Below are 27,638 nucleotides of genomic sequence, written 5' to 3'. Positions count from 1 at the left end.
ATTCCAAACCATAACAAAAATAAAGTTACTTTAGCTCAATAAAGCACTAGATAATATCATAGATGAATAGATTGTTATTAGCACAAAATAAAATAAAATTAGAAGTTAAAATATTTATCCATAAGTTTTAATGAGAATTAAAAAACTAGACATTGAATTATTTATTATTACCATTTGTTTTTAGTATTATTTTTTATTATTATTATTTCATATGTTTTTTTTTTTTAGTTCATTTTTGGATTCACATACTTAGTTCATTATTATTATTATTTCTTAATATTTAGTCATTTTTTATTGTAATATTTATATTATTATCATTTTTTGCAGTACATTTTCAGTATCACATTTTTAGTTCGTTATTATTATTATTATTTATATTTAGTCATTTTTCTTTAATTTATTATTTTATTGATTTTTATTTTCTTCTTATTAATATATAATTAATCTACATTTATTTAGTCTTATTTAGTTATATTATTTATGTTTCTATTATTATCATTATAATATTTATACATCCTAGAATTTAACAGAGAATTTATCTTAGTATGGTTTTCAACCATAGTACTCAAAATTTTGCTCTAATATGTCTCAACTTGGCACTTACTTCCTCTAGACCATTGTGACTTAATTTGATCATAGGAACTTGGGATCACACATTTCCTATGAAAGGGAAACTTTGCATCAATACCAACTTTTCTAGATACAACTTATCACATTAAGTACTAATACAAGCACTCCTATCACCATTGGCCATAAAAGTGCAAAACTCCATCTGAATGTATAAGTGTGTTAGGAACTTGCTAATTACATTTTTTGACCTTAGGGACTCCAAGTATGAAGAAACAAGTACCCTCATTAAGTATGAAGAAATAGGTATGATAAGTTAGTAGCCCTTTCTAAATTACATTATGGACATAAATTTCAAAATTCCCAAACTAAGGACACTTTCATACACTCTTTATCAAGGCATGAAACATTCCTAATTCTAGTTAAAGTACTTTGTCTTATATCACCGTTAGATCTCCTAGGATCAGTGGCTGGCGCATGCCTGCAAGATGAAGTTGCAAGGATGTTAAACAATGCGAGCATGCCCCTTTGTGACGCATGGCTGGTGTGACATCATGGGCCTGCCTTTCTCAGAAGGTGATGACGGCTCATCCTTGGTGGTAGTTTTCATGTGATTTAGAGTACAATGGAGGTGTTTCATTGGCCCATCCAGCTGACTAGGTATGTAATCCTGCAAAAATTTTGATTGTCGTACATTCAAATGGGATCAAGGGCTGGCGCTTTCTTGCAATATGAAGATGCAAGGAATTTAAGTAATGCGAGCAAGTGCCTTGTTGCCATGTGTCCTTGTGGGGCCAGGCTTGTTTCACAGGCCACAAGGTGGTGCCAGTTGGATGCTAGGTCAGATACCAAGTGTTTCATGGGCACAAATTTTTCAAGAGCTGACGCAATAATATAGGGGTCTTTCACGATTGTTGATCTCATAGAGATCAACAATTAGGGATTTCCCACATTATGAAGTTATGAGGAAGTTAAACATTGTGAGGAAGCACCTAAACAACATGTGTCCCAGCGAGCCTGATCAAGGTATTTACAGTTAGCATTGACAGTTGGGTTGGTGGTTATGTGACTACATCATGGTCAGGATTTTGAGGAGGTGGCACGGTTAGTTAAAAGATGTTGGTCAACCGCATGGAGACTTGCGGGGTGATAAAATAAAATGAAGTTATTGGCCCATGTATCCTAATTTGGGTGCAATAATTAGTTGACTATTTGACCTTGTTGATTCACAAGCCAAAAATGAAGGAGATCAAAATTTCTCGCATGATCTGATCCCTGTGATCAATGCCAACCACTCTTGGATAAATGCTGAACTCAGTGAATGTGGGAAAACACTCCACCTCCCCAGTTTATCTATCTACCTTGGTCAGAATGGTTTAATGGCATCATTTCTGTCTTCTCAGGCCTTATTCCAACAAAGATAAGATTTCATTACATTTATGTCTATGTTGAGGTTAGATTTTCCCTAGATCTGCATGATTATTCTCTGTAGGGCTTAATGGCAGTGGTTGTAGAGTAATTTTAGTTGGAAAATATCTTAGTTATGCCTAAGCTATATAGGAAATTTTTGTAGATTTTGTTAAGGTCGACTCTTCTCTAACTTCTCTGACTTCTCTGATATTTCTCTGTAATTTCATGTATAAATTCCCTTTGCCTCTGAACTGTATGACATTCTACCTTATCTACTTTAGCCATTAATGTGAAAGTGCAAGAACTATTTGCCTCTCATTGGTGTACTGTAGAGATCTACAATCTCGCATGATTGTATCTCTTTTGGCCTATGAATGGTATATAAGTGAATCCTCTCTTTCCTTGTGTCATTCATTTGGGTTTTCTGATCTGCATGTGATTGTTAGATTGAAGCAAGTCTGAATGTGTATATCTTTTGGTGTCATGATGGTTCAATAGTGCATGTATGGGAAGAGATTGGTTGAACACTCTATTTTGGTGCATCACCCCCTTAAGTTAGAGTAGGTAGATTTTCTTTCATGCATTCCTTCTCCCTTTTCCTCTCCAAGAGTAGTTAGGTGCACCCTAATAGTAAAAAAAAGCCGACCTTCTCCGAAGACTCAACCTCACAGTTCAAGTCCCACAGCTTGGAGGTTGTTTCCATGTTTCACAAGGTTTTCCTTAGGTAAAAACTTTGGACAAGGGTGCAAACCTCTGTGACAATAGTTACCATTTAGAATTTCACAAACTTGTTAAAACTAATCGGTTAAGAGATTTTGTGTCACAATGGTAAACAAGTAACATTCAAATGATCTAGTAGGTTTTAACACTACCTTGCTTATTCATATATATGTTTTTCTTTGTGTTCTTTCTCTAATCTCTATTCAGTTGACTCACTTCTTCACACTTTCACTTTTCTCTAACTCTTCTTGATCCTCCTTCTACTTTTCTTGGTTCACCTTTCTACTTTCCTTATCTTTGCTTTGCACAAATCACCTATTGAAATCTGATTGAAAAGATCATTGTTATAAAAGGGAGATTGTTGAAGAAGAACATATGTTTCAATCATTGTTTTGTAACTAATGTCAAACCTGCTATTTTCTGGAAAGACACTTGCTTATAAGATCTAAGTACTATTACTTAGTTGATTAATGAAGAGGATTTAATCAATAAGATGTAACAATAGCACCTAGAGGAGAGGTTGAGTTATGATTATGTAATGAAGTACAAGGATCAGTTAAGACAATGGTGAAATGATGTACTGATAATATACTTAAACATACAAAGTTTGGCTACACCTAGAAACTTTAGAAGAATAGGTAATATTAAGACTATTTACAAATCTTGACCAAAGTTAATAGTGGGTGTCGAGAAAAGTTAGTTCATGCCAACTAGAATATCACTTGTTGCCGAGTAAAAGAAAATTCTAGTGTGTGTCGAGTAACACAGTTAGTGTCAAGAAAAATTCAAAAGGTGTCGAGCATCAATAAATTATAGTTGATGCCGAGTAAAAACACAATAGATGTCGATCAACATAGTATGTGCCGAGCATTAGAAGGTTAATAATGCTAAGTTGTTGCATTATTAGAAAAGTCAAAGATTCACCAAATCTGAGCTGACAAGTTTGTTATCTTAAATTTTGTGAATCGGGTAGAAGATAAGGATGATGAGCTGGTGGTATAGAATTTGAGGTTAACCATTTTTAGGCGATTTCAAATGGATTCTAGGAGAAGCCTCTAGAAGAGACCAGATAAGGGGTAGATACATTGTATCCTACCTAATCCATCTAAACCCTAATTTGGACGATGGAAAATTGAGTAGGAAAAGTATTCTAATTTCCTATTTAAGGAATGTCTAGTCATGAAGCAAAGTGTTGGAGTGTGTGATGTCAAAGAGGAGACATTGAGAAGGTTAGAAAAGACCAAGGAAGAACAAAGACAGAGGCTCTACTTCATCAAGAGACCATAGGAGCGACTACATTGGTACAACAAGAAAGAGGCTTAAGGAGACAAAAGCTTGAAGAGTGAACAAGCTATTAGAACTGTAGAGATTGAAAGCCAAGTAGAATTGAGAATCGAATTGTGATCTAAAATTTGCAAAATAAGTTGGAAGTCGTATCAAATCAAAAACTCTACTGTTACTCTCTAACAATTGTATCAATTAGGGGAAATTTTGTTGGACTAAGGTTGACTTAACAATAATTAGAAAAAATCCTTTAGCAAGGTGGCATTCCAAGTGAATGGCCTAAAGCCCTCTAACTAGGCTCACTTCTAATAGGGTGATTGAAATCCCTTAACCGGGTCACATTTAACAGTGTGTGTTGTAACCTTTAACAGGTTGGCCTTTCATAGGGCATCATTTTAGAAGAGTGAAAAAGGAGTAGCATGCTACTCGTGTTTTTTCCCAAATTTAGTTTCCATGTTAAATTACTGTGTTATGAGTGTTCATCTTCTATGTTTTATTGATGCATGTTGATTTATTAGTAACCAACAAGTTTGAGTGATTAACTTGGATGCATGGATGTTTAAATGGGTTCATTAAGCTAAGTGAAATTTTTTATTGGTACATATAGACCTTGAATAGTTGATTCACCCCGAGTTAATCTAAAAGAATTCTAACAATTGACATCAGAGCCATCTACTAATTGAACTAGTTTGAAGGTACTAGAAGCATAAAAATCAAGATGCCCAAGAGAGAAGTACCCAAGCTCAACATAGACAACTTCCCTGAATGGTAAAGTCTAATGAAAGTGCATCTTGGAGGAATAGGAGACCATGCACAATCTTCAATTATAGTAGAACATGTTGATCCAGTTGGTGTGCCTACTGCTGAAGATATGAAGAAGAAGGAGCATAATCAAGCAATGTTGGAGATTGCCTTTGCCCTCAGCTATACAAAATTTGATGACATCAAGGGATGCAAAACTACTTATAAGATGTGGGAAGGCCTACAAACCATCTATGGAGGAGATAAAAATGTACAAAGAGCCAAGTCAAAGAGCCTAAGAGGTAAGTTTGACGATATGAGAATGGAAGAAGGAGAGAACATTACTGCCTATCTATGCTATTAGACTATTTTCTATCCAAGAATTGAGATGCATTCGAGGGAACAATCTAACCCTTGAAGGTCTAGTAGGAAGACTCATTGCTTTTGAGTTATCCAACTTTGACAACTACAAGCCAGAAAGTCTTCAAGGCTAAGTTGTTTCTGAAAGATTCTAATAAGAAGAAGTAGAGGAAGAAGAGAAGGAAAAAACATGTGTCCAATGATAGTGACACTAATGAAGAAGATGCCAATCAACTGGAAGCACTACTAGTGAGAAGATTATATAGAGGAAAAGGCAAATTTAAAGGTAAGCTACCCATCATTTTTTTTTAATTGTAATGAAGTTGGACATATTGTTGTTAGGTATCCAAAAAAGAGAAACTACAAAGAAAATAATAAATACAAAGGTAGAAGAAATGAAGACAACAAAGAGTACAAAGAAAAAGGAAAAAAGTGCTACATTGCTAGAGAAGATGATTCAGATGAACATGATGATGAGGTAGTCTATGTTGCAATGAACGATGAGTTTGAGGAAGATGAGGCAATTGCACTTATAAGTACAACTTTGATCATCCTTTCAGCTTGAGTTGACAATTAGATGTTGTGCTAAAGCCATTGCAGATGTCTATTTTAGTAAATAATTCATGGTCACCCCCTTGGATTTGACCTTTTTGTAAAGAGAATTTAGAGCATCTGTGGCAATAGAGTACCTAACCTGGAATGTAGGAGCTGAAAGGATCTCAACCATATTTCTTACCACAACCACATGTATTGTGGTAAAAGGTGTCATGTTTCCTAGCAACACAACTATTTTTTGAAAAGCCGCAAGTTTAGTAGTAGTAACAACAATAGGGGTTGGTTTAAGTTTAGCGATGACACTAACATATGGAGAAGTTATTATTATATTATTTTTTGCACTCTCAATTTTAAAGGTGGCAATTTATCCTTTAGGTCCAGATCCCACAATATTTGCTAGATCAACCTTGTATTGTTTAACCAATTTTTATTATGTATTATACATGTATTTTATCTATCATGTCTTTACAGGCCTCAAGTTGCATCGAGTTATAATTACTTATTTCTTTTAATAGGTAGGTTTACATAATTGCTTTTATAATCATAGATCTTATAAAGGAGAGTAAATCCATCTCTTTGACAATGTATGAAACCATTGAAAAATAGTTTTAAATACTAAATGTATAATATTTACGATGTAGAGAAGTATTTCAATGTGATGTGTATCTATGTTCTTGGCATGTTAGACGTGCATGGTTGAAAAGCTTAATTGCAAGGGTCAAAGATAATGTAATTAGATAAGAAATTTTTGATAGACTTGGATATATCATGCATCATTTAGTAAATGAAAATTCATCAAGGATGATGTTCACATGTTTACTGAAGACTTTGAATACACACAAACCTCATTCATTGATTATTTTAAGAGTTGATGGTCTGAAAGATTGAGTATGTGGGATAGATGTTTCTATACACTCAAGGATGCAGGGAAAAAAACAAACAAAGCCATAGAGTCATACCACTCACACCTAAAAAGATGATTCTTAAAATTAATAGAGCATACTAAAAATTGTTGTGTTGATTGGTTGGTGCATCAACTAGCAACACATGTTTATATCTATTATTGGTGGGTACAAATAAGCAAGAAGTGTTAGTGTAAATAATTAATTATGATTTACACTTTACTTAGGTTTACTTAGGTTAATGCATTATTATATTATTTATTAGTTAGACACTTAGGAGTATGTGTACTCATATGAGTTGTCTTGTTGACAACACAAGAGTTAGCAACTCTTTTATGCATATGGTGTCTACAACATCTCTATAAGAGATACACCTTGTCATACTTATCCTCTCATTGATGCACGTTCATTCATGCACAATGGAGGATAATCCACTTCTGGTGGACATGTGATTAGTTATCATGTTTATCTCCTTGTTGACTCCCAGACATTCTAGAAGCATTCTAGAGGCCTTTATATAGAGGCACTCCTAGTGTGTATTCAATCATCTGAGAAAATTAGACATTATTCATTTTCATATCAATATTATGATCATACATCATTTGGTCCATATTATGCTTTGTCTTGTGCTTCTTAATCTTGGCTCTATTTTTCCTTAAGAAAAATTCTTACATGGTATCAAAGTTGAGGGTGTTGAAATATTCAAATGGGAAGAGTACTTCTAAGAGGGGGAGTACCACACCTTTCTAACTTTTTTTTAATCCTTTACAAATATAACTGAAAAATCAAATTGCATGCATGTAAACATATAAAAGAACATAAAATCAATCACATGCAATAACACATAACACTAGAATTGATAACCTAGAAACCCTCCATGAATGAGAATGTAAAACTAGGGTGGGGATGATACCCACAAAAATCACTCTAGCAATCAATGTTCAACCACTTCTGATGGTCTGCCCTTTGAAAGGCCTACCTTATTAAAGGCTTTACACTGTGTCAATAGTGACCTGGTTAGAGGATTTACAAACACTTACATGAAGTACCACCCTATTAAAGGATTTACAATAGGTTGTTAAACCCACCTAATTTAATAGGACTTTCATGAACTTCTCCAAAGGCTCTCCTACCTAACTGTTAAGCTAACCTATCAATATAGGATTTCAACCTCTCATACAATTGTGAGAGAGTATTAGAACATTTGACCTGATTGAATGCAATCTCAAATTGTTGGATTCAAGTACTAGATCTACTCTTCTCATTATGATCCCTACTTGATCTGATCTCTTAATGTATCCCTTCCTCTATTTTGATCAACTAGATGTATATTTGCAGTCTATTTCTTTAAGTCCTTGACACATTTTCTAATTGCTCTGTTTTGCAATTTGATAACTTCATCAATAACCTTCTCAATTCTTGTCTTAGCAATCTCAAAAACTTCTTCAACAACTTCAATATGGTGTCATGGTCTCCTTATAAATATATTGTTGACTTAGGGTTTGGTATGCATTCATGAACTTGAAATTCTCACTCAAATCCTTTGTTTTCACCTATTGGTTGCATGTTGATTTCATAGGTAATTGCAAGGATTTGATCTTATCTTCTTATCCTTTCATGAGTCATGCAAAAACTATTTTACATCTTAGTTTGTGATGGCACAAACTCTTATGCTGATCCTGAGTTACTCGGCACATATTGTATTCTTGATGCTTGGCACATAATGTTTCTGGATTGCTCAACATTTACTACATTTTTTGTTTGCTCTGCACCTGTTATATCCTGGTTTGCTCGGCACCTATTAGATCTTGTATTGCTTGGCACATGAATATTCCTAGATCACTCGGCATCTGAACAATTTTGGATCAGTCAGCATATATAGTGAAAATAGTTAAGTGTGTTGACACTAAATTGTCAAGACTATTCTTTTGACCAACAATCTCCCCCTTTGACATGAGTGTCAAAAACACTTAACTAAGCATTAATGAACCTAACCTTATTGAGTACATTCTTTATTTTCTTGGCATTTATGAAAAATTTCAAAAATATTGTGAGTAACAATATACCTTATGACTCCCCTGAGTTTATTATGCCTTGTCCAATCTTGAAACTTAAATTTTGTGCTTATGTGCATGATCCTCTATGTTTTTTTGTCTTGTTTCTGCATTTTGAGCCTATATGTTGTATCTGATCTATGTGAAGTTCAAAATTTTGCATCTCCCCCTTTCTTCTCATTACTTGACTCCCCCTTTTTGGTTATTTACAAACTTTCCACTCTATTCTCAAAATGAATAAAAAAATGTAATAAAAAATGAGCAAAATTTTTAAAAATGTGGTATTCTTCCATATTTCTATATACATATCTCCTTATTTCTTCCCCTATACATATTTCTCCCCCTTTTTGACACTAATGTCAAAGGGTTCTATAGAGTAATACCATGTTTAGCAAAAAATGTGCTATTTACCTCCAAGAGTATCTTCAGAGCTATATCCCAATTTGCTAGTGCAATGTCCAATGATTTATGTTGGATAGCAATCTTTGCTACTAGATGTAAAAGTCCATCTGAGGTAGAAAGATTTGAATCTTTCTTGAGGACTATTTTTGCATACATTTGTTCCTTATGGAGTACCTCCAAATGAGGGGTTATAGAGGACTAGATTTGCATCAACTTAGCTTTTGTATTAGCCTCCTCTAGTGTTAATATAGCTAACTCTCTTTAAGTGTGAGGCGTTCGAGCAAAATGCTTCTCACTTTGAGCTAGATTGGTGGGGAGTTGCATACTAGAAATCTTTAGATTTCTTTCCAAGCTCATTATTCTTTGGCTAGTCTCTTGTGTGAAATTGGAAAAATCACACAACTTGTTGTACAGGGAGAATATATTCCCAAGTACAATCTTTACTCTTTCCAATTTCTTAGCTAGCTCAACTTGAGATAGTGCTATATCACCAGATATCTTCTCATTAACTTTACCTTGGAACTTCCTCTCTGACCATTCCACAAATTTGGCATTTGTATCATGATCTTCATTTGTCACCTGGTCAACTATGTTAGATAGTTGCTCTAGTATTGGCCTTGACTCATTAGGTGTCTGCAAGTTGAAGGCATCCATAAAGATGTCCTTTATCTCATTTAGTGTTTTCCTATATTTATATTCTTTTCTCAATACCTCTTGTCTCCTTCTGCTATCCAATGCACTCTGTATCTCATTAATCTTTTCCTTAGTGAGGGTTCTAGATTCATAGTAGGGTATTTTAATTTCTTTATCTAGCTTAGGAATTCCATAATGAAGTGTCTTGGCCACCCTTGTTGAGCTCGAGCCTGGTGTTCTAACTTGTAATGCTAGCATGTTAGTGCTCAGTTTCTGAAGAGTTTGAGTGGGAGTACCTATTTTGGGTAATTAAACCAAAGTTTGTATTGCAGATTACTCCTCATCTCTTGTCTCTTCCTTCTCTTCTATTTATCTCACTTTTTCACTATCAATGCTCAGGGGTGTACCTGCTGACCATACTAATTTGTCTTTGTCTTCTCCTGCTACTACACTTGGCACTTGAAGTGTTTCTATGTCTGCTTTTGGTGGAGATGGTGGAGGAAGGAATAGGATTCTAGTAGTTTGAGTGGTCAAAGGTGGTTCCTATGTTTTCACCTTGACTTCCTTTGATTTTACTACTAAATTTTACAACTCATCAACACTGACTAGTATAGGACTTGTGCATAGTCTAGCTGCTTGGGTTGATTGGTCAAGGATCTTTGTGAGATCCTCTGTAGTTAATGGATTGATTTTTTGACAAAAAGTGTTAATAACATCCTTTATTTTGATACTCTCTGTAGTTGTGATAATAGCATGACGAGGGCTAGGAGGTGATAGTTGTGTGTCTTGCACACTTTGTTCTTGCTGCTCATCTATACCCTTTACTTCCTCTTTCTCTTCTTTATTCTCCTCTTCATCTTTTTTTCTTCTTCCACTTTCTTCTCTTCCTCAACCTTCTTCTCTTCTTCCTTCTTTTCTTCTCCCTTCTTTCCTATTGTTTTTATTTCCTTTATCTTGGCACTTACTTCTACCTTGTATTCCTCATCAAAAACATCATCAATTTTCTTATAATTTATTTTCCACAACTATGTGGATTTGCTCACAACACCTTCAATTTTATTCTGCAAAATACTAAATGCCCTATGCTTTGGAGTAAATCTACTATTGTGCCTCTTGACTGCATTAGTTATTTGACCCTTAGTCAAATCAGGCAACAATCTAGCTAAAGTAAACTCCCTTATTTCCTTTTCCATTTGCAAGCCAAAATGCCATTTGTCTTGTACTATTTTATATAACTCTTTGGGCATTGAACCATCTAGATCTAGAAGTTTGTGCTTGTACTATGCCATCATTATATACGCAAATTCCTCTATATTATTTTTCTCTTCCTTTGTGAGTTTATTGAAATCTAAATTCTTCAAATCTTTTAAGTCTCCATTCCTAATTTTTGCACATAATTTATCAATTGAAGACTTAGGTGGATGACTTACCACTTTGAACTGACTATTATCATCTAACTCTATCTTTTCTTCATCTAAGTCAAGTTGAGCTACAAATTTTGTTCTCTTCCTTGGCTCATTATCAGTCTTCTTGGTGGCTTTCTTCTTCTTTAACCTTTTGAGTAGTGGCTCTAGTGGTGGCTCTCGTAGTAGGCTTCTTTCTTGCAAGTTTTGTCACTTTCTTTGCCTTGGGTTGAGGAGTAGGTTGAGCTTTAGCCTTTCTTTTAGTGACCTTAGTTCTGATAGGTGTTTCCTCAGCTTCTTCTTCCTCTGCACCTTCTTCCTTATTGTCAACTAGGCTTTGTATTAGTTGTAGAGGCTCTTGTTTAGGCTCATCCTCTTCATTTTCACTGTCATCCTCTTCTTCATCTACTTCCTCTTTCTCTGATGTGCATGTTGCTTCAACACCAAATCTCTTCCTGATCTTCTTGATCAATTTGTCATTCTTCTTCACTATAGTGGCCATTTTAAGGTCTATGAGCACTCTAGATTTAACAACATCATAAGCTCCAAAATTTTTTGCTACCTTTTCAGTATCTTTTTCAAGTAGTGTTGTTATTGCTACTGAGGCCAGATCAACATCAAGTTCATAACCTAGTGACCTAAGCCATCTCACTCTAGGTATTACTGCTTGTATATAAGGGTAATCTATATCCATAAGAAAGAAAATTTCCTTTACACGCTACTCAACCAGTGAGACTGGTATCCTCATCCTCTATCTCATGGACTTCTTGAAGTCCTCAAAGTAACTTTTCATCTAAGCATCAAAATTGTCTCCCATTAGATCAATAAAGTCATTGATTTGTGTGAAAATTATCTTGTTAGGATCCCATCTAACCTTTCCAATTGATGGGAATTCCTTCATAACATAGAAAAATATATAGACCAACAGTGATCCGAATTTGCATTTGGTTCCTTTTGATTTCCTTATGGATCCCAAATTTTCATTGATTTGTTGTAGCATGAGCTCTACTAGATCATATGTGTGGTCCTTCTTTACAAGTTTGTATGCTACATCCACTGCTATGCATGGTATGCTATTCAATCTACTTGATTGATAGAATTTATGAGATATGACTCTAATGGAAAAATCAAGTAGTGGATCAGTAATGGTGTCAATGGTCATTCCCCTGTTATTCCATTTTGCACTAGTGTTCTTCTCTATGGCCTCCTTTTTATCACTTCTTAAGGTCTTGGGCCAATCTAGGGTTGGAAAACCAGTAACCCTATGAACAAATTTCTTCATAACCTTCACTGTCCCTGTTTCTAACTAGAATGACCCATCATGAATTTGATTCAACACTATACGAATCCATTCAGTCTTAAACACAATGGGGAAAACTAGGGCTTTAGTTAAACCCTTCTTTTCAACTATTTGAAACTCGTCCTTCAATATACATTTGTCACACAGCTTATCAAAGGCATTAAAATTTTCTAAGTCACCTATGGCTCCAATCTTATAGTTATAGCATTTTCTGATGTCTTTGACCATTACAACTTTGTTCAGAATGATTGACAAAGTACCAACAGGGTCATTTTTATAGGCAACTTTAGGGATGGACTTAAACTATGGCTATTTGACTTCATTACTAACAAGTTGAATTTCATGAATTTCCATCCCCTTAGTGGTTTTTGACCCAGATGCCGTCATTTACCGAACTAGGGTTTAAAATTAAGTAAACTTTCAAGTTCTACGTAGCTTGGCACTTGAGTGAAATACATGTTGATCGATGAACTAGAGTTGAATCGTGGTTGGAATTTCTGCAAATCACTGTGTGATCACCTATTCTCTTTGCTCAACTTCACTCTTTGTTTGAATGGCTTGAAAATGAATAATTTTCACCTTTATTAGGTTCAAAAACCTAGTATTTATTGCATTTGTGCTTATAGCTATACACTCGACTTCCAAATATTTTATCAACTCAGCTTCCACTGAAGTCCATCTACTTGACAGCTACTATCTAATTTCACTCGTCATCAACTGAACTTTTCAATTGCTTGGTAGCCACTAACATCTCTTACTCAGCATCCACTAGTTTGTTCAACTCAGCATGTATTGAAGTTTTACTTGGCAACCAAAGGTAGCTCGACATCATCTTCTAACTTTTAACTTGGCATCTTTCCTCATGCATATTTCTTCTTTGTAGTACTTCTATGTTTTCTTGGGCTGATGTATGATACATCTTTACATGTATCAACCCCATGTATCTGTCTCATGCTTAATTGGGTGAGGTGTGATCACTCAACCTCTTGGGTAAAGTGATCTCTCCATTCGATGTGTTGCATTCACCTTTCTTCGTCCATGTCTTGTTCATTTGTCCTCTTATTTGTTCAACATCAATCTTCTCTTTTCCTTTGTTGACTTAAGTCTTTGGTGCAATTGACTTTGTGGGACAATTTCTGCTATTATGACCAATCTTCAAACAACTAAAACATGTAGTTTTTTTTAGCCACCTGCTATAACTTCCCTTGAAATGTGTCCTTATGCAATTTTTAGGAATGTTTCCATACTCTTGATAATAGTGACAACTATACCTAGTATTGTAATCCCAGTTGTAGTGATGTGCATGATTGATTCCTCTTGTAGGCTTATTAGGCATCCACATAGGCTTTGATCTGCATTCAAATGCTCTATGTCCATAATTTTTGTAGTTGTAACAGTGACCTTCAAATCTTGGTGTCCTCATGGTCTTGGTTCTGTAGTCTTGTGTTGAATGTCATTGCTTTTTGCACTTGTGACAAAAGTTTGTATTTGTAGGTTTAACATGCTAATGACTATTCTTGCTTCTACACACATTAGATTTATATCCCTTTTTACCATAGAAATGACAAGTAGGTTTAGTGTTCTTACCTTTTTTGCTTCTTTCTTCTGCAATCTTGGATGATTCTCCTTGTTTAGTGCTAATGTAGCCAAGTCCTGAAGTACTATTACTAGCCCTTGGTGATTTCAGCAATTGCACAAAGTACTTTATGGCCTCATTGGGTTTGTTGTAACTTTCTACTATTTCGTTTTCTCTCTTCAATTTAGTTTGCAATTTTTCATTCTATATCTTCAAGGTGGAGATGTAAATGTCCTTCATGTTTAGCTCATGATGAGCATTCATCATCTGGCTTAAGGTTTCTAGTTGCATGTTTGAGATCTTTTGAAATTCAATTATCTTCTATTCCATCCTATTGGTGAGATTTCTGTTGTCATCTTCTATCATGGCCTTGTCTTCAATAGCTCTTTTCTTTTGTTCAGTCACTTCACAAAGCATTATGGCTTGTGATTCTTGTTCAAGCTTGAGTAATTTGATTTCTTCAGCTTGTGCTCTATTTTTCTCCATTAATTCTGCTATTGCTGCATCAAATTCCTTGGAATCTCAATTGGAAAACACTTGTATGGTGTCAATCTCCTTGTAGTGTATGTTTTTTTTAGCTATGGCTATCTCCTTCTTTTATTTCAAGGATTTTATCTGTTCCTCCCTAGCTTCCTCTCTTTTGTGTAGAGCTAGTTGCACATCATTCACCTGATTGTCAATGATCTTCCCAAGTTTGAAGACTTCCATCTTCTAATTTTTTTCTCCAAGCTATTAGGCTTCTCCTTGTGAGAACCAGTGCTCTTATAACAATTGTTGGAATATTCAAATGGGAAGAGTACTTCTGAGAGGGGGGGAGTGTATTAGAAGTACCACAACTTTCTAACTTTTTTTTTATCCTTTAAACATATAACTGAAAAAACAAATTGCATGCATGTAAACATATAAAAGAACATAAAATCAATCACATGGAATTACACATAACACCAGAATTGATAACCTAGAAAGCCTCCACAAATGAGAAGGTAAAACTAGGGTGGGGATGATACCCACAAAACCACTATAGCAATCAATAATCAACCACTTTTGATGGTCTACCCTGTTAAAGGCCTACCCTATTAAAGGCTTTAAACTGTGTCAATAGTGACCTGGTTAGAGGATTTACAAACACTTACATGAAGTGCCACCCTGTTAAAGGATTTACAATAGGTTGTTAAACCCACCTAATTTAATAGGACATTCATGACCTTCTTCAAAGGTTCTCCTACCTAGCTGTTAAGCTAACCTATCAATATAGGATTTCAACCTCTAATACAATTGTGAGAGAGTATTAGAACATTTGACCTAATTGAATGCAATCTCAAATTACTGGATTCAGGTACTAGATCTTCTCTTCTTGTTTTGATCCCTAAATGATCTAATCTCTGAATGTATCCCCTGCTCTATTCTGATTAACTAGATGTATATTTATAGTCCATTTCACTAATTCCTAGACACCTTTGTTGATTTCTTTGTTCTACAATTTGATAACTCCATCAATAACCTTCTCAACTCTTAGCAATCTCAACAACTTCTTCAACAACTTCAATATGGTGTCGTGGTCTCCTTATAAAGATTTTGTGGACTTAGGGTTTGCTATGCATTCACAAACTTTAAATTATCGCTCAAATCCTTTGTTTTCAACTATTGGTTGCATGTTGTCTCCAATTTTTTGATTGGTTACAAGTTGATTTCATAGGTAATTACAAGGATTTGATCTTATCTTCTTATCCTCTCATGAGTCATGCAAAACCTATTTTACATCTTAGTTTGTGATGGCACAAACTCTTATGCTAATCCTAAGTTACTCAACACATATTGTATTCCTGATGCTTGGCACATACTATTTCTAGATTTCTCAGCATCTACTACATTTATGGTTTGCTCGACACCTGTTATATCCTAGTTTTCTTGGCACCTATTATATCCTGGTTTTCTCGGCACCTGTTATATCTTGTATTGCTTAGCACATGAATGTTCCTGGATCACTCGGCATCTGAACAATTCTAGATTACTTGGCATACATTGTGTACTTAGCATATATAGTGAAAATGGTTAAGTGTGTTGACACTCAATTGTCGAGACTATTCTTTTGACCGACAATCTCCCCCTTTGACATGAGTGTCAAAAACACTTAACTAAGCATTTATGAACTAAACCTTATTGAGTACATTCTTTATTTGCTTGGAATTTCTACAAACTTTCAAAAATATTATGAGTAACAATATACCTTATGACTCCCCTGAGTTGATTATGCCTTGTCCAATCTTGAAACTAAAATTATGTGCTTAAGTACCTGATCTTCTCTATCCTTTGTCTTATTTCTGCATTCAGAGCCTGTATGTTGTATCTGATCTATGTAAAGTTTAAAATTTTGCATCTCCCCCTTTCTCCTCATTACATGACTCTCCCTTTTTGGCTATTTACAAACTTTCCACTCTATTCTCAAAATGAATGAAAAAATGAGCAAAATTTTCAAAAATTTGGTATTCTCCCATATTTCTATATACATATGTCCTTCCCATTTTCAAAAATTTGGTATTCTCCCATATTTCTTCCCCTATACATTTTCTCCCCATTTTTGACACTGATGTCAAAGGGTTCTATAGAGTAATACCATGTTTAGCAAAAAATGTGCTATTTACCTCCAGGAGTATCTTTATAGCTACATCCCAATTTGTTAGGGCAATGTCAAATGACTTATGCTGGATGGAAATGTCTGCTACTAGATGTATAAGTCCATCTGAGGTAGAAAGATTTGAATCTTTCTTAAGGACTATTTTTGCATACATTTTCTCCTTATGGAGTACCTCCAAGTGAGGGGTTATAGAGGACTAGATTTGCATCAACTTAGATTTTTTATTAGCCTCCTCTATTGTTAATACAACTTTCTTTGAGTGTGAAGCAATTGAGAAAAATGCTTCTCACTTTGAGCTGGATTAGTGGGGAGATGCATACTAGAAATCTTTAGATTTCTTTCTAAGCTCATTATTCTTTGGCTAGTCTCCTATGTGAAATTGGAAAAATCACACAACTTGTTGTATAGGGAGAATATATTCCCAAGTACAATCTTTACTCTTTCCAATTTCTTAGCCAACTCAACTTGAGATAGTGTTATATCACTAGATATCTTCTTATTAACTTTACCGTAGAATTTCCTCTCTAACCATTCCATTAATTTGGCATTTGTATCATGATCTTCATTTGTCACCTAGTCAAAAATGTTAGATACTTGCTCTACTATTGGCCTTGACTCATCAGGTGTCTGCAAGCTAAAGGCATCCATAAAGATGTTCTTTAACTCATTCAGTGCTTGCCTATATTTATATTCTTTTCTCAATACCTCTTGTCTCCTTCTTCTATCCAATGCACTATGTATCTCATTAATCTTTTCCTTAGTGAGGGTGTTGGATTCATAATAGGGTATTTTAATTTCTTCATCTAACTAAGGAATTCCATAATGAAGTGTCCTAGCTACCCTTGTTGAGCTCAAGCCTAGTGTTCTAACTTGCAATGCTAGCATGTTAGTGCTCAATTTTTGAAGAGTTTGAGTAGGAGTACGTATTTTGGGTAGTTGAACCAAAGTTTTTATTGTATTACATATTCCTCCTCATCTCTTGTCTCTTCCTTCTCTTTTTTTTCTCTCACTTTTTCACTATCAATGCCTGGGGGTGTACCTACTCACTGTACTAATTTTTCTTTGTCTTCCCATACTTCTATACTCGGTACTTGAAGTGCATCTATGAATGCTTTTGGTGGAGATGGTGGAGGAAGTAATAGGAGTTCAGTAGTTTGAGTGGTTGAAGGTGGTTCTTGTGTTTTCACCTTGACTTCCTTTGATTTTACTACTAACTTTTGCAACTGATCAACACTGACTAGTATAGGACTTGTGCATAGTCTAGCTGCTTGGGTTGATTGGTCAATTATCTTTGTGAGATCCTCTATAGTTAATGGATTGATGTTTTGACAAGAAGTGTTAATAACATCCTTTATTTTGATACTCTCTGTAGGTGTGATAATAGCATGAGGAGGGCTAGGAGGTGATAGTTGTGTGTCTTGCACACTTTGTTCTTGTTGCTGATCTATACCCTTTTCTTCCTCTTTCTCTTCTTTATTCTACTCTTCATCTTTTTTTTTCTTCTTCCACTTTCTTCTCTTCCTCAACCTTCTTCTCTTCTTCCTTCTTTTCTTCACCCTTTTTTCCTGTTGATTTTATTTCCTTTATCTTGGCACTTGCTTCTACCTTGTATTCCTCATCAAAAACATCATCAATTTTCTTATAAATTATTTTCCACAACTATGTGGATTTTCTCACAACACCTTCAATTTTATTCTGAAAAATACTAAATTCCCTATGCTTTGGAGTAAATCTACTATTGTTCCTCTTGACTGCATTAGTTATTTGACCCTTAGTCAAATCAGGGAACAATCTAGCTAAAGTAGACTCCCTTATTTGCTTTTCCATTTGCAAGCCAAAATGCTATTTGTCTTCTACTATTTTATACAATTATTTGGGCATTGAGCCATGTAGCTCTAGAGGTGTGTGCTTGTAATGTGCCATTATTGTATACACAAATTCATCTATTTTATTTTTCTCTTCCTTTTTGAGCTTATTGAAATCTAAATTCTTTAAATATTTTGAGTCTCCATTCCTAATTTTTCACATAATTTATCAATTGAAGACTTAGGTGGACGACTTACCACTTTGAACTGACTATTATCATCTGACTCTATCTTTTCTTCATCTGAGTCAGGTTGAGCTACAAATTTTCTTCTCTTCCTTGGTTCCTCATTAGTCTTCTTAGTGGCTTTCTTCTTCTTTTCTACCGCTTCTTTTGCCTTTTGAGTAGTGGCTCTAGTGGTCTCTCTGGTAGTAGGCTTCTTTGTTACAGGTTTTTTTCACTTTCTTTGCCTTGGGTTGAGGAGTAGGTTGAGCTTTAGCCTTTCTTTTAGTGACCTTGGTTCTGATAAGTGCTTCCTTGGCTTCTTCTTCCTCTGTACCTTCTTTCTCATCCTCACCTAGGCCTTGTATCAGTTGTAGATGCTCTTGTTTAGGCTCATCATCTTCATTTTCACTATCATCCTCTTCTTCATTTGCTTCATCTTCCTCTGCTATGCCTGCTGCTTCAACACCAAATCTCTTCTTGATATTCTTGATCAATTTGTCCTTCTTCTTCATTGCAGTGGTTGTTTTAAGGTATGTGACCACTCTAGATTTAACAACATAATAAGTTCCAAAATGTTTTGTTGCCTTATTAGTATCTTGTGCAAGTAGTGTTGTTATTGTTGTTGAGGCCTGATCAACATCAAGTTCATAATCTAGTGGCCTAATCCTTCTCACTCCAAGTATGACTAATTGTATATAAGTGTATTCTATATCCACAAGAAAGAAAATATCCTTTACATGCTACTTAACTAGTGAGACTGGTATCCTCATCCTCTATTTCATGGACTTCTTGAAGTCCTCAAAGTAACTTTTCATCTGAGCATCAACATTGTCTCCCATTTGATCAATGAAGTCATTGATTTGTGTGACAATTGTCTTGTTAGGATCCCATCTAACCTTTCCAATTGATGGAAATTCCTTCATAACATAGAAAAATATGCAGACCAACAGTGATCCAAATTTGTATTGGGCTCCTTTTGATTTCCTTATGGCTCCTAATTTTTCAATGATTTGTTGTAGCATGAGCTCTGCTAGATCATATGTGTGGTCCTTCTTTACAAGTTTGTATGCTACATCCATTGCTATGCATGGTACACTGTTCAATTTGCTTGATTGATATAATTTGTGAGATATGACTCTAATAGCAAAATCAAGTAGTGTATAAGTAATGGTATCAATGGTCATTCCCCTATTATTCCATTTGGCACTAGTGTTCTTCTCTATGGCCTCCTTGTTATCACTTCTCAAGGTCTTGGGCCGATCTAGGGTTGGGAAACCAATAACCTTATGAACAATTTTCTTCGTAACCTTCACAGGCCCTGTTTCTAACCAAAATGATCCATCATGAATTTGACTCAACACTATATGAATCCATTCAGTCTTAAGCATAATGGGGAAAACTAGGGCTTTAGTTAAACCCTTCTTTTCAACTATTTGAAACTCATCCTTCAATATACCTTTTTCACACAGCTTATCAAAGGCATTGAAAATTTCTAAGTCACCTATGGCTCCAATCTTATAGTTACAGCATTTTTTGAGATCTTGGACCATTACAACTTTGTCCGAAATGATTGACAAAGCACCAGTAGGGTCATTTTTATAGGCAACTTTAGGGATGGGCCTAAACTCTAGTTGTTTGACTTCATTACTGACAAGTTGAATTTCATGACTTTCCTTTCACTTAGTGGTTTTTGACCCAAATGTCATCATTACTGAACTAGGGTTTAAAATTAAACAAACTTTCAAGTTCTGCTTAGCTCAGAACTTGAGTGAAATACCTGTTGATTGATGAACTGGAGTTGAATCATGGTTGAAATCATTGCAAATCATTGCTAAATTTATGTGTGATCACCTATTCGCTCTACTCGACTTCTCTCTTTGTTCGAATGGCTTGAAAATGAACAATTTTCACCTTTATTAGGTTCAAAAACCTAACATTTATTGCATTTGTGCTTACAACTATACACTCAGTGTCCAAAGATTTTATCAACTTGGCTTCCACTAAAGTTCATCTATTTTGTAGCTACTATCTAATTTCACTCATCATCAACTGAACTTTTCAATTGCTCGGCAACCACTAGCATCTCTTACTTGGCATCCACTTGTCTATTCAACTCGACATGTATTGAAGTTTTACTTAGCAACCAAAGGTAGCTCGACATCATCTTCTAACTTTTAACTTGGCATCTTTCCTCATGCATATTTCTTCTTTGTAGTACTTCTATGTTTTCTTGGGCTAATGTATGATATATCTTTATATGTATCAGCCCCATGTATCTGTCTTGTGCTTAATTGGATGAGGTGTGATCACTTGACCTCTTGGGTGAAGTGATCTCTCCATTTGATGTGCTGCATTCACCTTTCTTCTTCCATGTCTTGTTCATTTGTCCTCTTATTTGTTCAACATCAATCTTCTCTTTTCCTTTGTTGACTTAAGTCTTTGGTGCTTTTGGCTTTGTAGGAAAATTTCTTCTGATATGACCAGTCTTCAAACAACTAAAACATGTAGCTTGGTTTAGCCACCTGCTATAACTTCCCTTGAAATGTGTCCTTATGCAATTTTCAGGAATGTGTCCATACTCTTGACAATAGTGACAGCTATACCTGGTATTGCAATCCCAATTGTAGTGATGTGCATGATTGATTCCTCTTGCAGGCTTATTAGGCATCCACATAGGCTTTGATCTGCATTCAAATGCTCTATGTCCATACTTTTTGCAATTGTGATTGTCCTAGTAGACATGCGTGCAAAATCAACAATATCAGATTTCCACAATCCACTTGTAATGCAAGTTCATTTTGGATTTGATTATGTGTTTTTTAGCATCATCGTTTTAGATCACTCTCCATAATCCATCATTAGCCAGATGAGAGAGTGCAGGATGCATGCAAAATCTCATATCATACGCAAGGCATCTAAATTGTTTTATAGAATGCCTGAAAAATATCGACAATAACTAATATGCTTCTTCATTAATATGCCCAATACAATAAGCAAACTTGGCAACTATGCACAACAAGTTATACACTAAAAGGAAATCATTTAGGAGATACAAAATTTGAACAACCATATGTTAAGATTCTACAATTATAAGAAAACTGTCCAACATTCTTTCTAATGGCAGGCTTTGTCAGTATCAAGGGCATAATGAAGCACTTTGCAGTAATCACAAAGGAAATCTTCTAGTTTGCCATATACCAATTCAAACTTAGATATATCCTGCTGATCTAACAACATCCCATCATTAAAAGTGCCAGAAAGGCATGCAAACATTTGTAGATCAGCGTAAGATCCATAATACTGAAATGTACTTGTAATATGCACTTGGAGATGATGCATAGAACCTCTATCTGCAAGAGTCATTCTATGAAAATTCCTACAAAAATAGCAAAGTTCTAGATACAAGTAAACAATAATGTGCTACTCATCTTGCATCCTATGCCTTCCCACACCTAAGATATTAATATCTTTAATTTATGAAATAGTAAATGCTACCACCAGAATCTCTTCAAATTCTCAAGCTACCAACTAGTAGCTTGTATAATATTTCTGCACTTTGATTCTCATTCAGCCACCTCAAGCTACAAGAGCCTCTTCTCATATAAAAAGAATGTTGCCTTTAAAAAATTAAGTTATGCCTCTCAGAGCCTGATTCTATTCCAGGCTATGGCAGCCTCATGATCACATATCTGTATGCCATAGAGATGTGTTAAAGAGACATCATACTAAGACAGCTATGTAGTCTACTACTCAAACCACAGTAAGGTCTCACAAACAAAAGATTAGACTTTACTAGTAGAGACTAAAATTTTACAGTAGAAAATCTGACAATTATACTTACAGTTTAATAATAGGATGAGCCACGGCCACCTAAGTATCCACCACCCATGCCACGACTTGAATACAAAGATGAGTAAGAACCTCCACCAATCTGAATACAACAAGAACTAGTTAATATTGTTACAAAATTAAACAAATCAAAATAGAAAGATATCAAGTTACATACATCAGCACCGCTAGATGACAAATAGTCAAACACATCACAACCTTTGTTTTCACGCTGAGAAGATGCAGCATAGGAGATGAAAAAATAAAGGATTTAAGTCATTATTTATCTTCATTAAACAATAGGCATACACATGATAGTTTCTAAACTGTAAATTGTGTTGTCTTTAATCAGTGGTTGATGTGGATTTTATTTATGGATGCATAAAAATCATTACAACTACCAACAACAGGAAAGGAGGAGCTCAAGTAGTTCATATATAGGCTTTCATCAGCATCAAACACTTTATGTTGTATGGGTAAACCATTCAAAAGGATAGTCAGCATGACATCTTCAAACTAGTCATCATGTAAATTGTAAAGCAATAACCATCACAAGATTATCCATGATCAAATGGTGAAGGATCCTCAGCATGACATCTAGTATTGAGCAATCATTCCTAGATGAAGGAAAGTACTCATATTAGATAATCACAACTATGGATAAATCGTCATGTAGAACTATTTTCACTAGTAGCTAAGATATCAATCTGCATCATACATGGAAGAAGTTGAAGAGCAGTCAATACACATCAACATCATGAGAAGAAGTGATTTGGTTAATGAACCAATTACTAAATCAATATGGAGTGTACTTATACTATCTTAATTACCTTAGACTAGGCAGATTCAGTTCAATCTCAGCTTTTTTCTTAAAAGCAAGAATATCATTTCAAAATAATGATATTTGAGCTCAATGCATTAAATTTCTGGGGAGCTGTGACCTGAGCCTATGCTTGGATCCTTAAAGAGTTCAAAATAGTCAAAGAAACCATTTCCAATGAATATAAATATTCAATTTTGTAAGCACAAGGGTCTTTTAATAACCCATGCAGATACTTTATCCTTCACTGCATGCTGCTGATAGAGTCAAAAACTGACAAATGCAACCATTCTCATACTGATCCCACCAATTTTTTTGCTAGAAGACTATCATTTCAACCAAAGTTTCCTATCAAGCTCACCACATCACAAACTCATCCTTCACAAGGAAATGTGAGCATGACATTGGTACTATAGAATGTTTGTTAAAAGAAAATTATTTGACCTGGATGGATAAGACAGGTTGGTTAATATGGCCAAGATCATACATCACCAAATCAACTAATAAGACTATACTAAAACTAAGAATCTTAGGGAAAAAAACATAACCTTGTAATCTCTTCTTTTAACATTGAAACCAAGAGGCTTTGCATGCTCCTCCATTTTTGTGATGATCTGAGTAGCTGGATACTTGGACGTGAAGTGTACAACCTATTTAACACTCTGCACAATACACATCAAAATCACTCATGTTTGAGACCTAAAAGACTTAGTCGCTTAAAATATTCAAGAAAGAAAGAACAGTTCTATGTGGGTATGGTACAGGTTATATTTCTTAATAGATTGGGTTTTATTTCTTAATAGATTTTTCTTTCAATAGTGATTTTTAGCATTTACTTCAATAATACCACGCCAAAAGAAAAATGACTCGACCTTAAATAAAAAATTAAATTAACATTTTTCAAAACAGAGAAATTTTATGTTATGAATAAAATAATGTTGATGAATAAGTGAAATATTTTGGTAAATTCTATGCGTCGTAGTTTTCCTTTTGTTAGTAAGTCTATGTTTTAATTCTATTGTTCAAGTGGTTTGTTCCAATATATACTAAATGTGATCGAAAAGATAATTTTTAACTTTATCATAATGTGTTATACTTGTTCTTTTTAGAAAGTGCAGTCAAAATCCTATGCAATGGTATATTGTTTAGTATTTATTAATTTAATATACACCAAAGGTCATATTTTTGTGCAGATTACTAAAATTTTCAAGGAGCTCGAACAAGCAACATTTTCTCTTGAACCCACAAAAAAGGAAATTGGTAGGGATCTTATAATATTGTTGCAGCAGGACAAGGATGTCAGTGGTCTAAATCATATATCAAAACTAGAAGCTTTCCATCAAGCAACTACAAGGTTGGGAATAGTATCTCCTAAAACAATTTCAATGGAGAAGAGAAGTTTGAGGAAGCAACTTGATAAATCTCGTTGTGAGGATGACAAGAGAAAAGAATCAATTATTTCATACCTCCTACACATCCTAAGAAAATACAACAAGCTTTTCACAAATGAATGTATGGATGATGTCGATTCTCAGTACTCCGATCCATGTTCTCCTACAGTCAACAGTTCTTTGGATGAAGCTCATGTTAATAGCAGGAGGAGGGACCAGGATGATTCTAAAATCCAGTCATTCAAATTGGGTTCCAACGAAACTCTTAGAAGTTCCATGGGAATGTTGCCAGCAGTTCTTGAAGAATTTAGATGTCCAATTTCCTTATTGTTAATGTCGGATCCTGTGATCATTTGCTCTGGTCAAACATATGAAAGAGTATGCATAGAGAAATGGTTCAGTGAGGGTAATGATACATGCCCAAAAACATAGCAAAAATTATTGTATCTTTTTGTCACTCCTAACTACTGTGTGAAGGGATTAATTGGGAGTTGGTGTGAGAAAAATGGTATCAGAGTTCCAGAACCACCTCCCCCAACTTCTTTGCCTCTAATATACTGGAGATGGGAGTGATCAGATTCCATGAAAAGTGTTGCTGATGGTCAGTTGAAAAGAGTCAAGGTGGGATCATCAGACGATGACCAAGTTGCAAATTTTGGTGAGGGAGATGTTGGTGCTTTATCAACTCCCACTTTAGATCATAACATCTCCTCTGAGTCCACAATTTTATCTATACAAGGAAAATTGATACAAATCAGTGGTACAGACCCTTCTTTGACTTACAATATTGTGGACGCTCAAAATCTAGAAAAGCAGAGTACTGAAAAGTATGAAAGGTTGCTTGCAAACCTTAATTCATCAAGTTTAGGAATACAGTGTGCAGCTGCATAGGAAGTTGCATTATTGTGTAAGGATGATGGTGCTTGCTCTTATATGGGTGCCAATCATTTTATTTCTTCTCTTGTGAATTTCCTGCAGTCTTCTGTAGATGCATTAGATACGAAGGCTCAAGAAGTAGGGGCATTGGCACTTCTCAAAATAACTTGGAACAATAATAGGTAGACAATTTTAATCTAAAATGTTGAAACAATTTTTGGCATTTCATTCAACCATCTTTAGAAATCAATTGTTTAAATGTATTCATGTAATATCTACGACAAATTTCTTATAGTGTTCTTGAAATTTTAATTTTTTAGGAACAAGGCATCAATTCTATCTTCAGGTGTAGTACCATTGTTATTGAATCTTCTTGATTCGAAAGCAGCTGAAGTAGCATTGGCAGTTTTACTAGTGCTATCTATTTGGGATGAAAATAAGGAAAGCATTGGTTCCTTGGGAGCTATTCCTTGCCTAATTAAACTACTGAGCTCAAACTCCTACCAATGTAGACAAGATGCTCTAAACTCATTATATCATTTATCCACAAATGTTGAAAATTAGTCTAGAATGGTGTCAGCAAATGTCGTTTCCAAGATTGTTCATCTCTTCACTGTCTGTGAGGTTGATTTTACAGAAATTCACATTAGCATCTTATATAATCTAGCTACCATTGAAGATGGAAGAATAGTGATTGCCAATACTGATGGTTGCATCATGACTATAGCAGAGTTGCTTGATACAAGCACCCCTAAGGAACAAGAACAATCGGTGGCTATACTCTCGTTGCTATGCACCAAGAGCTTTGACCATTGTCAGCTGGTTTTAAGAGATGTAATTTGAAATGATGTACTTTGAAATCAACAAATGCCCTCTTATATTATTCAAACATTATTTTGTAGACTTGTAGGCAAATATCAACATGAGGCCAAAGTTGTAGATTTGAATATTGATTATTAGATAGGTTCAAGAGATACTAACCAGTGTTAGATGCCAAATAGATGATCGCCATAGCAACATCCCATTTTTCTCCTTCTTTATAAAGATGTTGGTTTTTTCGAAGATCGCCTAGGAATTCCTTGGGTGAAAGTATGTCCATTCTAGGAATACCTTCAATTGGACCAGATGCAATACCATTTACATATATTCCATAATGCACAATAATTAATAAAGACTATAATGCACAATAATTAATAAATATTGTATAGATTATGGAAAAACTTAATAAATTTCTTGCGCTACTCTTTGTTTGAAGGAATTACATCTGGGGTTTATAGCCACTTTATAAGTTATCATCATACAAAGGACTTAAATTGCATCCTCCATGGCATGGATCAAAAGGCACATTCCAATTAACCAAGAAGATTACGACTACGATATTGTCATGTCCCATGAGAAAGAAGATGATGGAAACTGCGGGCAGAACAAGTAAATAGAAATCACCCTCAAAAAAGAAATAATTGAGTTCCAAAGGAAGCTTAAAGATCAATACAGTTTAGCATTACCCAATGAACTTCAGGATAAAATCTCAAAAGAAAATAGTCAAACTAGACCTTGTGTATAGAAAGAAAAGAAAATTATATTGTTATGGAAAAGATAAAGAGAGTATCAATAAATAGAAAACCTTTGCAAATCCAACTTTGTCTATTGAGGATACTGGCATAGGTATTAGCAACAAAGATAGATAAAAGTTTATTTTACCTTATACTCAGTTTAAAGGAGCAGATTCAGTCAGTGGAACAGGTCTTGGACTTTTGTTTTCTAAAAATATTAGTGGAATATCTAGAGACATAGATGCAGTTCACTCCGATGTTGGTAAGTTGAGTAAATTCACATTGATGATGCCTTTTGAGCTTTGTTAATTTGTAACTGAAGATGGAGATGTAGGGATAATATGGTTTTACAAAAGAGATTGATGGGATAGGATTGGATGACACAATATCTCAAAATAAATATGTTGATTATTCACTAGCAACAAGCCAGAGAAGTTGATTGTAGAAAATAAGGAAATTGGAAGAAATATTCAATCTTGCTTGTGATGACATGGAGAATGGGAAAAAATCAGTTGATCTATGTCATAATGGGTGTTCATATGACATGATTTTGATTGATAAAGAGATGTCTATTATGAATGGTTTAGAGGTAACTAAGA

General features: G+C 34.8%; 1 pseudogene; it reads left to right on the top strand.

Annotated features, from left to right (window-relative positions):
* The first annotated feature begins 1,104 nt into the window (after window positions 1-1,104).
* On the top strand, window positions 1,105-26,329 carry LOC149532779 (U-box domain-containing protein 45 pseudogene; annotated as a pseudogene).
* The last annotated feature ends 1,309 nt before the right edge of the window (window positions 26,330-27,638 follow it).

This window comes from Cupressus sempervirens, chromosome 10, assembly GCF_028749045.1.
Source record: "Cupressus sempervirens isolate cs-2001-9-10 chromosome 10, ASM2874904v1, whole genome shotgun sequence".
In the NCBI taxonomy this organism is placed as follows: Eukaryota; Viridiplantae; Streptophyta; class Pinopsida; order Cupressales; family Cupressaceae; genus Cupressus; species Cupressus sempervirens.
Note: the sequence above shows the minus strand (reverse complement) of the source record. Positions and strands in the feature narration are given on the sequence as shown.